The sequence below is a fragment of the Lampetra planeri genome, chromosome 45, assembly GCF_965212315.1.
Source record: "Lampetra planeri chromosome 45, kcLamPlan1.2.h2, whole genome shotgun sequence".
Classification (NCBI taxonomy): domain Eukaryota; kingdom Metazoa; phylum Chordata; class Hyperoartia; order Petromyzontiformes; family Petromyzontidae; genus Lampetra; species Lampetra planeri.
This window is the reverse complement of record NC_136151.1, coordinates 2992198-3001219: the sequence shown is the minus strand read 5'-3', so window position 1 is coordinate 3001219 and position 9022 is coordinate 2992198.

The following is a 9022-nucleotide window of genomic DNA, read 5'->3' as shown; positions in this document are numbered from 1 at the left end:
TATATTCAAATAGAACGCATTCATGGCTTTGGCTGAATGTCAGAGTGTAAGAGCCCAGAGCATAACCCCTCCACAGGCCGTGGCTTAGTAGCGCAGTTGGTAGCGCCCTCGCTTCCCATGCCAAAGGTCGCGGGATCGATCCCCGCGTCCTCCACAGGCGAATATATTTTTTAATCCTTTATATTAAGTTCGCTTGCTTGCTTGCTTGCGTGCTTGCGTGCTTGCTTGCTTGCGTGCTTGCTTGCATGCTTAGGACCGTGCAAATCTTTCGCTCGTTTTTTAACCAACTTCCTGTGATCCAATCGAGCTGACATTTTCCACACAGACTCGTTGTGCCAGACAATTAATGTTCGTGAAAAAAAATTCCCAAAATGTTACACTTTTTAGGCAAAAAAAAAATATTTTATATATATTCAAATAGAACTCATTCATCGTTTTGGCTGAACGTCACAGTATAAGAGCCCAGAGCGTAACCCCTCCACAGGCCGTGGCGGAGTAGCGCAGTTGGTAGCGCCCTCGCTTCCCATGCCAAAGGTCGCGGGATCGATCCCCGCGTCCTCCACAGGCGAATATGTTTTTAAATCCTTTATATTAAGTTCGCTGCCACGCATATAAAGGATTTATAGTGAAAAACTTTGTTTTTACGGGTTATACTTATTTTAAATTGGATGACAGCCGCCATCTTAACATGTCTGAAACTGTGCTGGTATTGAGGGAACTGTTGAGAAGACTGGGGATAAACGGCCTCAGCATAGCAGAATGTTCCCATAACAGCCTTGAAGGACAGTTGGTGGGTCGAGAGATAGCAAACAAAGAGATGAGTTCCGCTGTTGAAATTGCGGGAAACTTGGTCAAAATGTGCCCTGGAACTGAGCCGGCGGTAAGTACTGTAAGTAAGGGAACAGTGGGAAAATACTCTAATTTGGTTAATTTAAATTATATATTATATTTCAATTATCTGGTACAGAAATCAGCGGAAGAGTGGGAGTCTACATTTGGTTACTTATTAAAAAGTTGACTGAGACAGGAAAATTATGTCTGAGGATTGTTATCACTATTTGGAATGCGACCAATAATGCAGAACGATTTAGCCAAGGCAATGCTGTTATGATGAGTATAAAGTTGTTCTTTGATGAATCGTGAGGCTGGACTTTTTCCAAGCACGTTCTGCTTCATGGACAGATTTTTGCACCCTTAATTCCGAAGTGTACCATGGCGAAGGTCAATGGGAAGATATCCAACGGGTTCGGAGAGATTCCTGTTACCCCCTTCAATACATCGTGCTTTGTGTTTTGTACTGGGCTCTCATTGAAAAATAATTAAATAAACGTGTTTTTACATCGCCGATCTTCTTCTTTCGTAGGGTATGTAAGCAACATTTGGAATAGATTATGTCATAGTTGAATGTTAAGGTCCTTTAACCAAACCAAGGCAGCAATAGATGTTGTATTGATTGCAGCGATAACGCCAGGGTGTACGCGGATGGCGCAGCTCATTAGTGATTTTTTTGATGTTTTGGGATTTACCACAGTTGCAGTTTGGTGATTCTTTGCTTTTCCATTTGTGGAACAACGTGTTACAACGCGCATCTCCCGTGCTGTGTCCGAGCGCGGTTCAGTGTGGGGGTTCACAGCCATCATGAGAGAGAGAGCGAATCCCGGCACTTCCATGGTCAGGTCTTCAATGTTTTTTTTGTTTGCCACGTTCATAGCCGCATATGCGGACACAGGACAAACGAATAACCCACGTGATACGTTTCATGTAGTTCGTTATGTGTGTTATGTTACACGTGTCATTTTAGATGTATTATGTTATTGATATCAGTTGTTGTTGTCGTTATCTTTCAGCCGCATGCATTCATCAATTGAGAAATCGCCTCAGTGAGTACCCACAACAACCACAACAGCTTCCAACCACAACCATAGTGTTAGTCTTACAGCGGTGTCACGCGGGGAGGCAACGCGGTGGTAAAATGGTGACACTCGCGCGACCTCGCAGAAAAAAGCGAGGGGTCTAAGTGCGAGTCCCCATTTGGGAGCCACTTTCTGTGTGGGGTGTCGTGTGATCTCAGGGTGGGCCTGCAGAGCGACGGAGTGAGTGTGTTAATGGGTGGAGTGTGGATGTTCTCTCCCAGTGGCGGCTCCTGCAAAATATCTCAGGGGGGGCAAATGTCTGGATGATTGATAAGGATAAGGTCCACCCATGCACTGGATAAATTAACAGCTTAAGCATGTAAAGGCAACTTCACTATTATTTGGTTCTTTCGGTTAAGTCACGTCTAAAGATAAAATAATAAATTAAATAATAGCATATTACGACGTTTCGATTGCAACACAAGCAATCATCAGGCATAAAAGAAATAACAACAAAAATCTAACTAGAAAAAACTATAGACAGACATACAAGCAGACAGTCATCACAAGGACACACAGAGAGAGAACACATATCGGCACAAAAAGAGAGGTCGTTTCTGTGACGAGGCCTTGAACATAGAGAGGGGGGCGGGGTCGGAGAGAGGGAGGGGGCAGAGAATAATTAGCATATCAATGAGTGGACGACAAACGTGATGCTGCAAGTGCGATGACACGGCAAGCAAGCTTGAAACTCAGGAGGACACACTAAAATTAAAAAGCCTTTTAAAATATCGAAATGTAATGTAATACAACACAGAGGGTCGGTCAATTAACGCATAGCCCGGTTGATTACGTATTTCAAAGATTGCTAAGTTAAAATTTAAGTGTGAAAATTCCAAAGAGAAGACACAGGTAGAGAGAACAGACAGCGGTAAGCAAGATGACGACGTGGTACGGTAGTGTGTCTATCTCCTAATTTTCAAGCTTGCGTACCGTACCACGTCGTCATCTTGCTTACCGCTGTCTGTTCTCTCTGCCTGTGTCCTCTCTTTGGAATTTTCACACTTAAATTCTAACTTAGCAATCTTTGAAATACGTAATCAACCGGGCTATGCGTTAATTGTGTGTTGACCAACCCTCTGTGTTGTATTACATTACATTTCGATATTTTACTAGGTTATTTAATTTTAGTGTGTCCTCCTGAGTTTCAAGCTTGCTTGCCGTGTCATCACACTTGCAGCATCACGTTTGTCGTCCACTCATTGATATGCAAATTTGTATCTGCCCCCTCCCTCTCTCCGACCCCGCCCCCCTCTCTATATTTAAGGCCTCGTCACAGAAACGACCTCTCTTTTTGTGCCGATATGTGTTCTCTCTCTATGTGTCCTTGTGATGACTGTCTGCTTGTATGTCTGTCTATAGTTTTTTCTAGTTAGATTGTTGTTGTTATTTCTTTTATGCCTGATGATGATTGCTTGTGTTGCAATAGAAACGTCGTAATATGCTATTATTTAATTTATTATTTTATCTTTAGACGTGACTTAACCGAAAGAACCAAATAATAATTCCTGCAGTCATGAAAGTTCCAAAATTAAGATTGCAACTTCACTACTTTAATATTAATGAAAAATAAAGTGACTCTTACAATACATCTCCTTGTTTGTTTCTATACTCACTATTATTACAATCCACTCAGTTTCTTTTATTAAAGATTCCACTCGGTGGCGACAAATAATATTGTTGACTGAAACGTGCTTACGTATGATGACGTAAGCACGTTAGTGCGAGCCCTCCCGGAAGCCATAGAGAATGCATTGCAGCGCCTGAAGTTCGAATAAAAAATCTTTGAATGTAAGTCTATGGGAACACTCTGGGCGATTCTCAGCCAGAGTGAAATCGCCCAAAAAGAGCCGGTACTCCACAGAACGTGATTTGACGCTGATTGGACTATATCCAGAGGCACAGTAACGGCTACCGTAACTCTGTGGTTGAATGAGATTTTGAATGTGATTGAAAAAGTCCCTTTCACACTTTGGTGGTGCGTCGCCCAATCGCCCTAATGAAGAAACCGCCCCTGTTCTCTCCCCTGTTCTGCATACGTTTTCGCCAGGGTTCCCTGCTTTCCTCCTCCCATAGCATAGTGTATAAGTAGTGTAGTGTGCTGAACATTCGCACCGTATGTAGTCAAACGTGCCAATCGAAGGTTCAGGGGAAGGACAACAAACTAAACGCAAAAAGTGGTTCTAAAGAAATGTTGCTGGGTGAGTGGATGGGTGAGTGGGTGGGTGAGTGGTGTGGTAAATGAGTGGGTAGTTGGGTAAGTTGGGTGAGTGGATGGTGAGTGGGTGGTGAGTGAGTTAGACCACCACCACCCGACACAGCCAATTACTAAGGTTTGTCACGTGGGCTAAACGTGCCAATCAGCTATTACTTCAGGACAATTCCAGTACTCTAATGTGTTGCCGTTGTTTACAACCAGCTTCACCAGGCGATTTTCCAGAATTGTCAAGAAGTATTCTTGCTTCCGGTCTTAAGTGGAGCAACATGATCGAACCCAAAAAACGTTAGATGTATTATGTTATTGATATCAAGTTGTTGTTGTCGTTATCTTTCAGCCGCGTGCATTCATCAATTGAGAAATCGCCACCGTGAGTACCCACAACAACCACAACAGCTTCCAACCACAGCCATAGTGTTAGTCTTACAGCGGTGTCACGCGGGGAGGCAAGGCGGTGGTAAAGTGGTGACACTCGCGCGACCTCGCAGCAAGTGAGGGGTCTGGGTTCGAGTCCCCATTTGGGAGCCACTTTTTGTGTGGGGTGTCGTGTGATCTCAGGGTGGGTCTGCAGAGCGACCGAGTGCGTGTGTTAATGGGTGGAGTGTGGATGTTCTCTCCCCTGTTCTGCATACGTTTTCGCCAGGGTTCCCTGCTTTCCTCCTACCATAGCATAGTGTATAGTAGTGTCGTGTACAGTCTTGTAGTGTATAGTAGTGTAGTATGTATACATGCTGAACATTCGCACCGTATGTAGCCAAACGTGCTAATCGAAGGTTCAGGGGAAGGACAACAAACTAAACGCAAAAAGTGGTTCTAAAGAAATGTTGGTTGGTGAGTGGATGGGTTAGTGGGTGGGTGAGTAGTGTGGCAAATGAGTGGGTGTTTGGGTAAGTTGGGTGAGTGGGTGGTGAGTGAGTTATTCCACCACCACCCGACACAGCCAATTACGAAGGTTTGTCACGTGGACTAAACGTGCCAATCAGCTATTACTTCAGGACACCATTGTGATGAAGCGCGTATACCCACATCATTTACAATTCCAGTACTCTAATGTGTTGCCGTTGTTTACAACCAGCTTCACCAGGCGATTTTCAAGAATTGTCAAAAAGTATTCTTGCTTCCGGTCTTAAATGGAGCAACATGATCGAACCAAAAAACATTTATTGTGAATATTATTAGTCGTGAAAGACCACGTGTTGTATGGAGCTTTTGTGTAACGTTGCGGTGATATGAGGGACTAGGAATGGAGAACACCAAACACATATATCAGAGGGTTGAGATTGTAAAAAAGAGTGCTAATTTTTTTTTAATCATACAAAACCCGTTAGCGCTATCGTTGTATCTGTATGTGTGTGCAAGTATGTGCATCGTGAATCTTGACCCTAATCTACTCAATCTCCTCCCCACAGCTGCCAACAGCCAGCCGGTTGATCAAGTTATATAGAGGAAGCAAAATGAAAGCAGCACTCTCCAACACTCTCATCCCCACAGTCCCCATTTTCAACACTCCTCCCACTCTTCTCTCCCTCTCCTCCCCCTCATACTAGGTGATTAGGGGTGGGTGGTCCTTGTACTGGCCAATAGCTGATTAGGAATGGGGTAGGTCTATTACTTGTCACTAAGTTGGTTAACCACTGTAGTCTGTGCTCCTTTAACAGAAGAGCAGGAGCAATAAAAAAAACCCTCAGCTGATGCTCTCTTGTTGTGGCCAGTAGCAGCAGAACTCCGTATTGGGTATGCAGCTCCTGCACCACATCGCTGCTGTTGCTGCCATCATCAAGCCCAAGAGAGTCGAATAGAATCACACAGAGAGATGCATCAATATTCAGAGACGTACATAGAGACTCAGTGATACTTAAAAACCCAGAGAGGTATATAGAGACTCATAGAGATACACTGAGACTCGTAGAGGCTGTATAGTAAAACGACTGCGGTCTGTGCTCCTTCAACGGAGGAGGAACAGAAAAACACGGGCTCGCTCTTTCTCCTGACGCCCTCTGGTTGTGGCAGCAGAAGCAGCAGGACCTCCACAATGGGCATCGAGCTCCGGAACTACGTCGTTGCTGCTTCCACCAAAAGTAGAACAGAATCACACTCGCGTGTGTGTGTGAGAGTGTGCACCACAAAAGGGAGTGTTAGTGTAGCAGTTAGCATGCTGTGCTACGAACAGGGTGACCCAAGTTTGATTCCTGCTCACAGTTAAACCAGTAACGATTATCTGATCGGGTCCTGAGCCTCCCCTAGGTCGACTCAGTTACAAATGAGTACCTGGCGCGGTGTGTAAACATCGCAACTGGGGAGAAAAAGGCGGCTGGGCTTTGTGCTGGCCACCCACCCCCTCGTTTGCCATGCTGGCCCTCAGAGGTTCTCGCTGACAGCACTTGCCCAACAGTTTGTTAAGGCTATACGGGGAATCTTTATCTTTTTTATACCAGAGAGACATCTGTACGGGTGAGCGACGTCGACGGGTGAGTGACATAGACGCGAATTGAGTTGGTAGTTCGTGTTCCTCCACTAAAGGAGCGACCGCGCGATTTGTTATTGCAATTTTATAATCACAATCGTCCTTATTTACCTTCATAATCACTGGGTTTTAAATTTCCAGTGTCCTTGCTATCGCCTCCACACTCCCTCTGAGCATTATGATCGATTTACTGGCCCCACTCAGACTCGGCCATCGCCTTTCTGTTTCTTTCAGACTGTAAACGGTGGTTAGGGAGATTGTATCTTCTTGTCCTGGTATACAAGAGGTCGTGGGTTCGATCCTGACCCTGAAGACGCCTGCTTTTGTATATTTGGAGTATGCATCTCTCTCTTTCCTCCGTGGATTTTCTCCAGGTCCTCCAGTTTTCTCCTCCACATTTAGAATCAACGACATGCGTTGCGAGTATTTGGCTGCTATACATTTCCACGTGATGATGAACCACTTTGTTTAGCTATCGTTTGTGACCAGGTCCCTTCTGAAAAAGAGCTACGCAGCTCAGGGGGCCTTACCTGGTAAAATGAAAGTAAAACGATAGCTCAACAAAGTGGTTTATCATCACGTCGAAAAGCTTTAAGTCAAGATTTAATGAAAGTCAGTTTAATAGTGAACGAGTATTCATATTCTTAGGTTTTTTCGGTAAAGTCACGTAGGTATACAAACACAGACATAATTTCAACCGTGATGATGGTTACAAACTGAGTAATCATTGGAAAGATATTCTTAGGTTTTTTCGGTAAAGTCACGTAAGTCACATTCATAAGAATATGAATCCTTTCAGTCACGAAAGCTTCAAATCTAGAACATTGGAAAGATGTGATTAACCATGCAAAAAAGATTTAACTACACTTATTTGGACCATCTTATTTGACAGACAACATTACAGGTTATTGATAGACAGCCGTTCTTGTTTTACCAGGTTTAGGTTTTTTCTTTTTTCACACTTTTGTTATGTAGGCTAGGCGTAGTCACAAACTGTACCTCTCCATAACAAAGGCTCAGTCCTTTGTTATGCAGTCTATTCTTAGTCTTAAGCCTCACCTTACCATATTAATAAAAAGTGTGCCGTACTTGGCCCTTCCCCCTCTTCAACCATTATATATACGGAGTGGTAGCTCTTGTAATCTCTCATTTACTTGATACAGCTGTCGTGGCTGTGACGGTTCCACCTGAGGACGGAAGCTTGTGTTGCCTCCGAAACGTCGTGATTTTTAATTTATTTTACTTTTATTAATTTTAATTTTTTACCTACGTGACTTTACCGAAAAAACCTAAGAATATGAATCCTTGCAGTCACGAAAGCTTAAAATCTAGAAGTGAACGAGTAGTCTGCTGGGGTCCAAATAGAAACCGGAGCACCCCGTATGATCAATCCTTAGCTTTTAGGTCTCTCCACTTATACGAATGAACTATTTTGTTTGGAATGTAATCTTTCTCTCACTCTCGCTCTCTCTCTTATACAAGAGGCAAGGGAACTCTCACGTCTTCATTTTGTCTGTCCAATGTGGCAGCTATTTTGTGACATGGCCACTATTTTGTCCATGTGACATGGCCGTCATTTTGTCCGTATGACATGGCCACGATGTTGTTCGTCTCAAATTGCTGTTACCTTATACATGCCGCTGTACACAAGCTGGGGAGTCTAAATCGATTAAAGCTTGGTTTTACAAAACTGACATTGCTTCTCAACGAGTCTCTCTGAACGTACATTATTATAACACAGCGACCGAGCAGAGGAGGTGGAGGGTGGCTCAGAGGGCACCGCTGAGATCCTGGGTTTGCACCCTGAGTCTGGGTTTTTCTCAACGGAGTCATAATGGCTATGTCAGGGACACAGATCTTGGATTCGAGCCTTTGGTCTGGTGTTCTTGCAGGTTTGCAATGGCTTTGCCAGGGGACCCTGGGTTCATAGTTTTCCTGCCCTCAATGAATGTAGCTATCATGAGTTGCGAGGAGTTCGCACTGTTGACGAGACCTAGAAAGGTGAAGCGGTTTCAGGGTCTGTATGTATATTGAACTTCTTTCACGCTGTACATAGCCAACTGGCAAAGACAAAAAAAACGCAGTTATAAAGAAAAGAGTTGTCAATGTTGATGATGTAAATGTGCATAGCCCCAGTAGCTTTCTAAGATTTGAAGGAAGAGCATTCCAGACTGCCGCAGAAGTGCACCTGAAAGTGCGGGATGTGGTGACCATCGTTGTTCGATGGTCACCACAAAGAGCCGCTGCTGCGAGGTGAACCGGATTTTCGTGATGGCTTATACTCTTGACGAGATCAGCAGCAAGGTATCGTGGTTCATTTGTGTAGCGGCCCGTATTAGTCACTAAACTCCCACACTCGGGAGTTCTGCCCCCAACCCTGTACCGATGGCGGACGGCGTTGTGCTCTGGAGAAGAAGGACCCCTTCC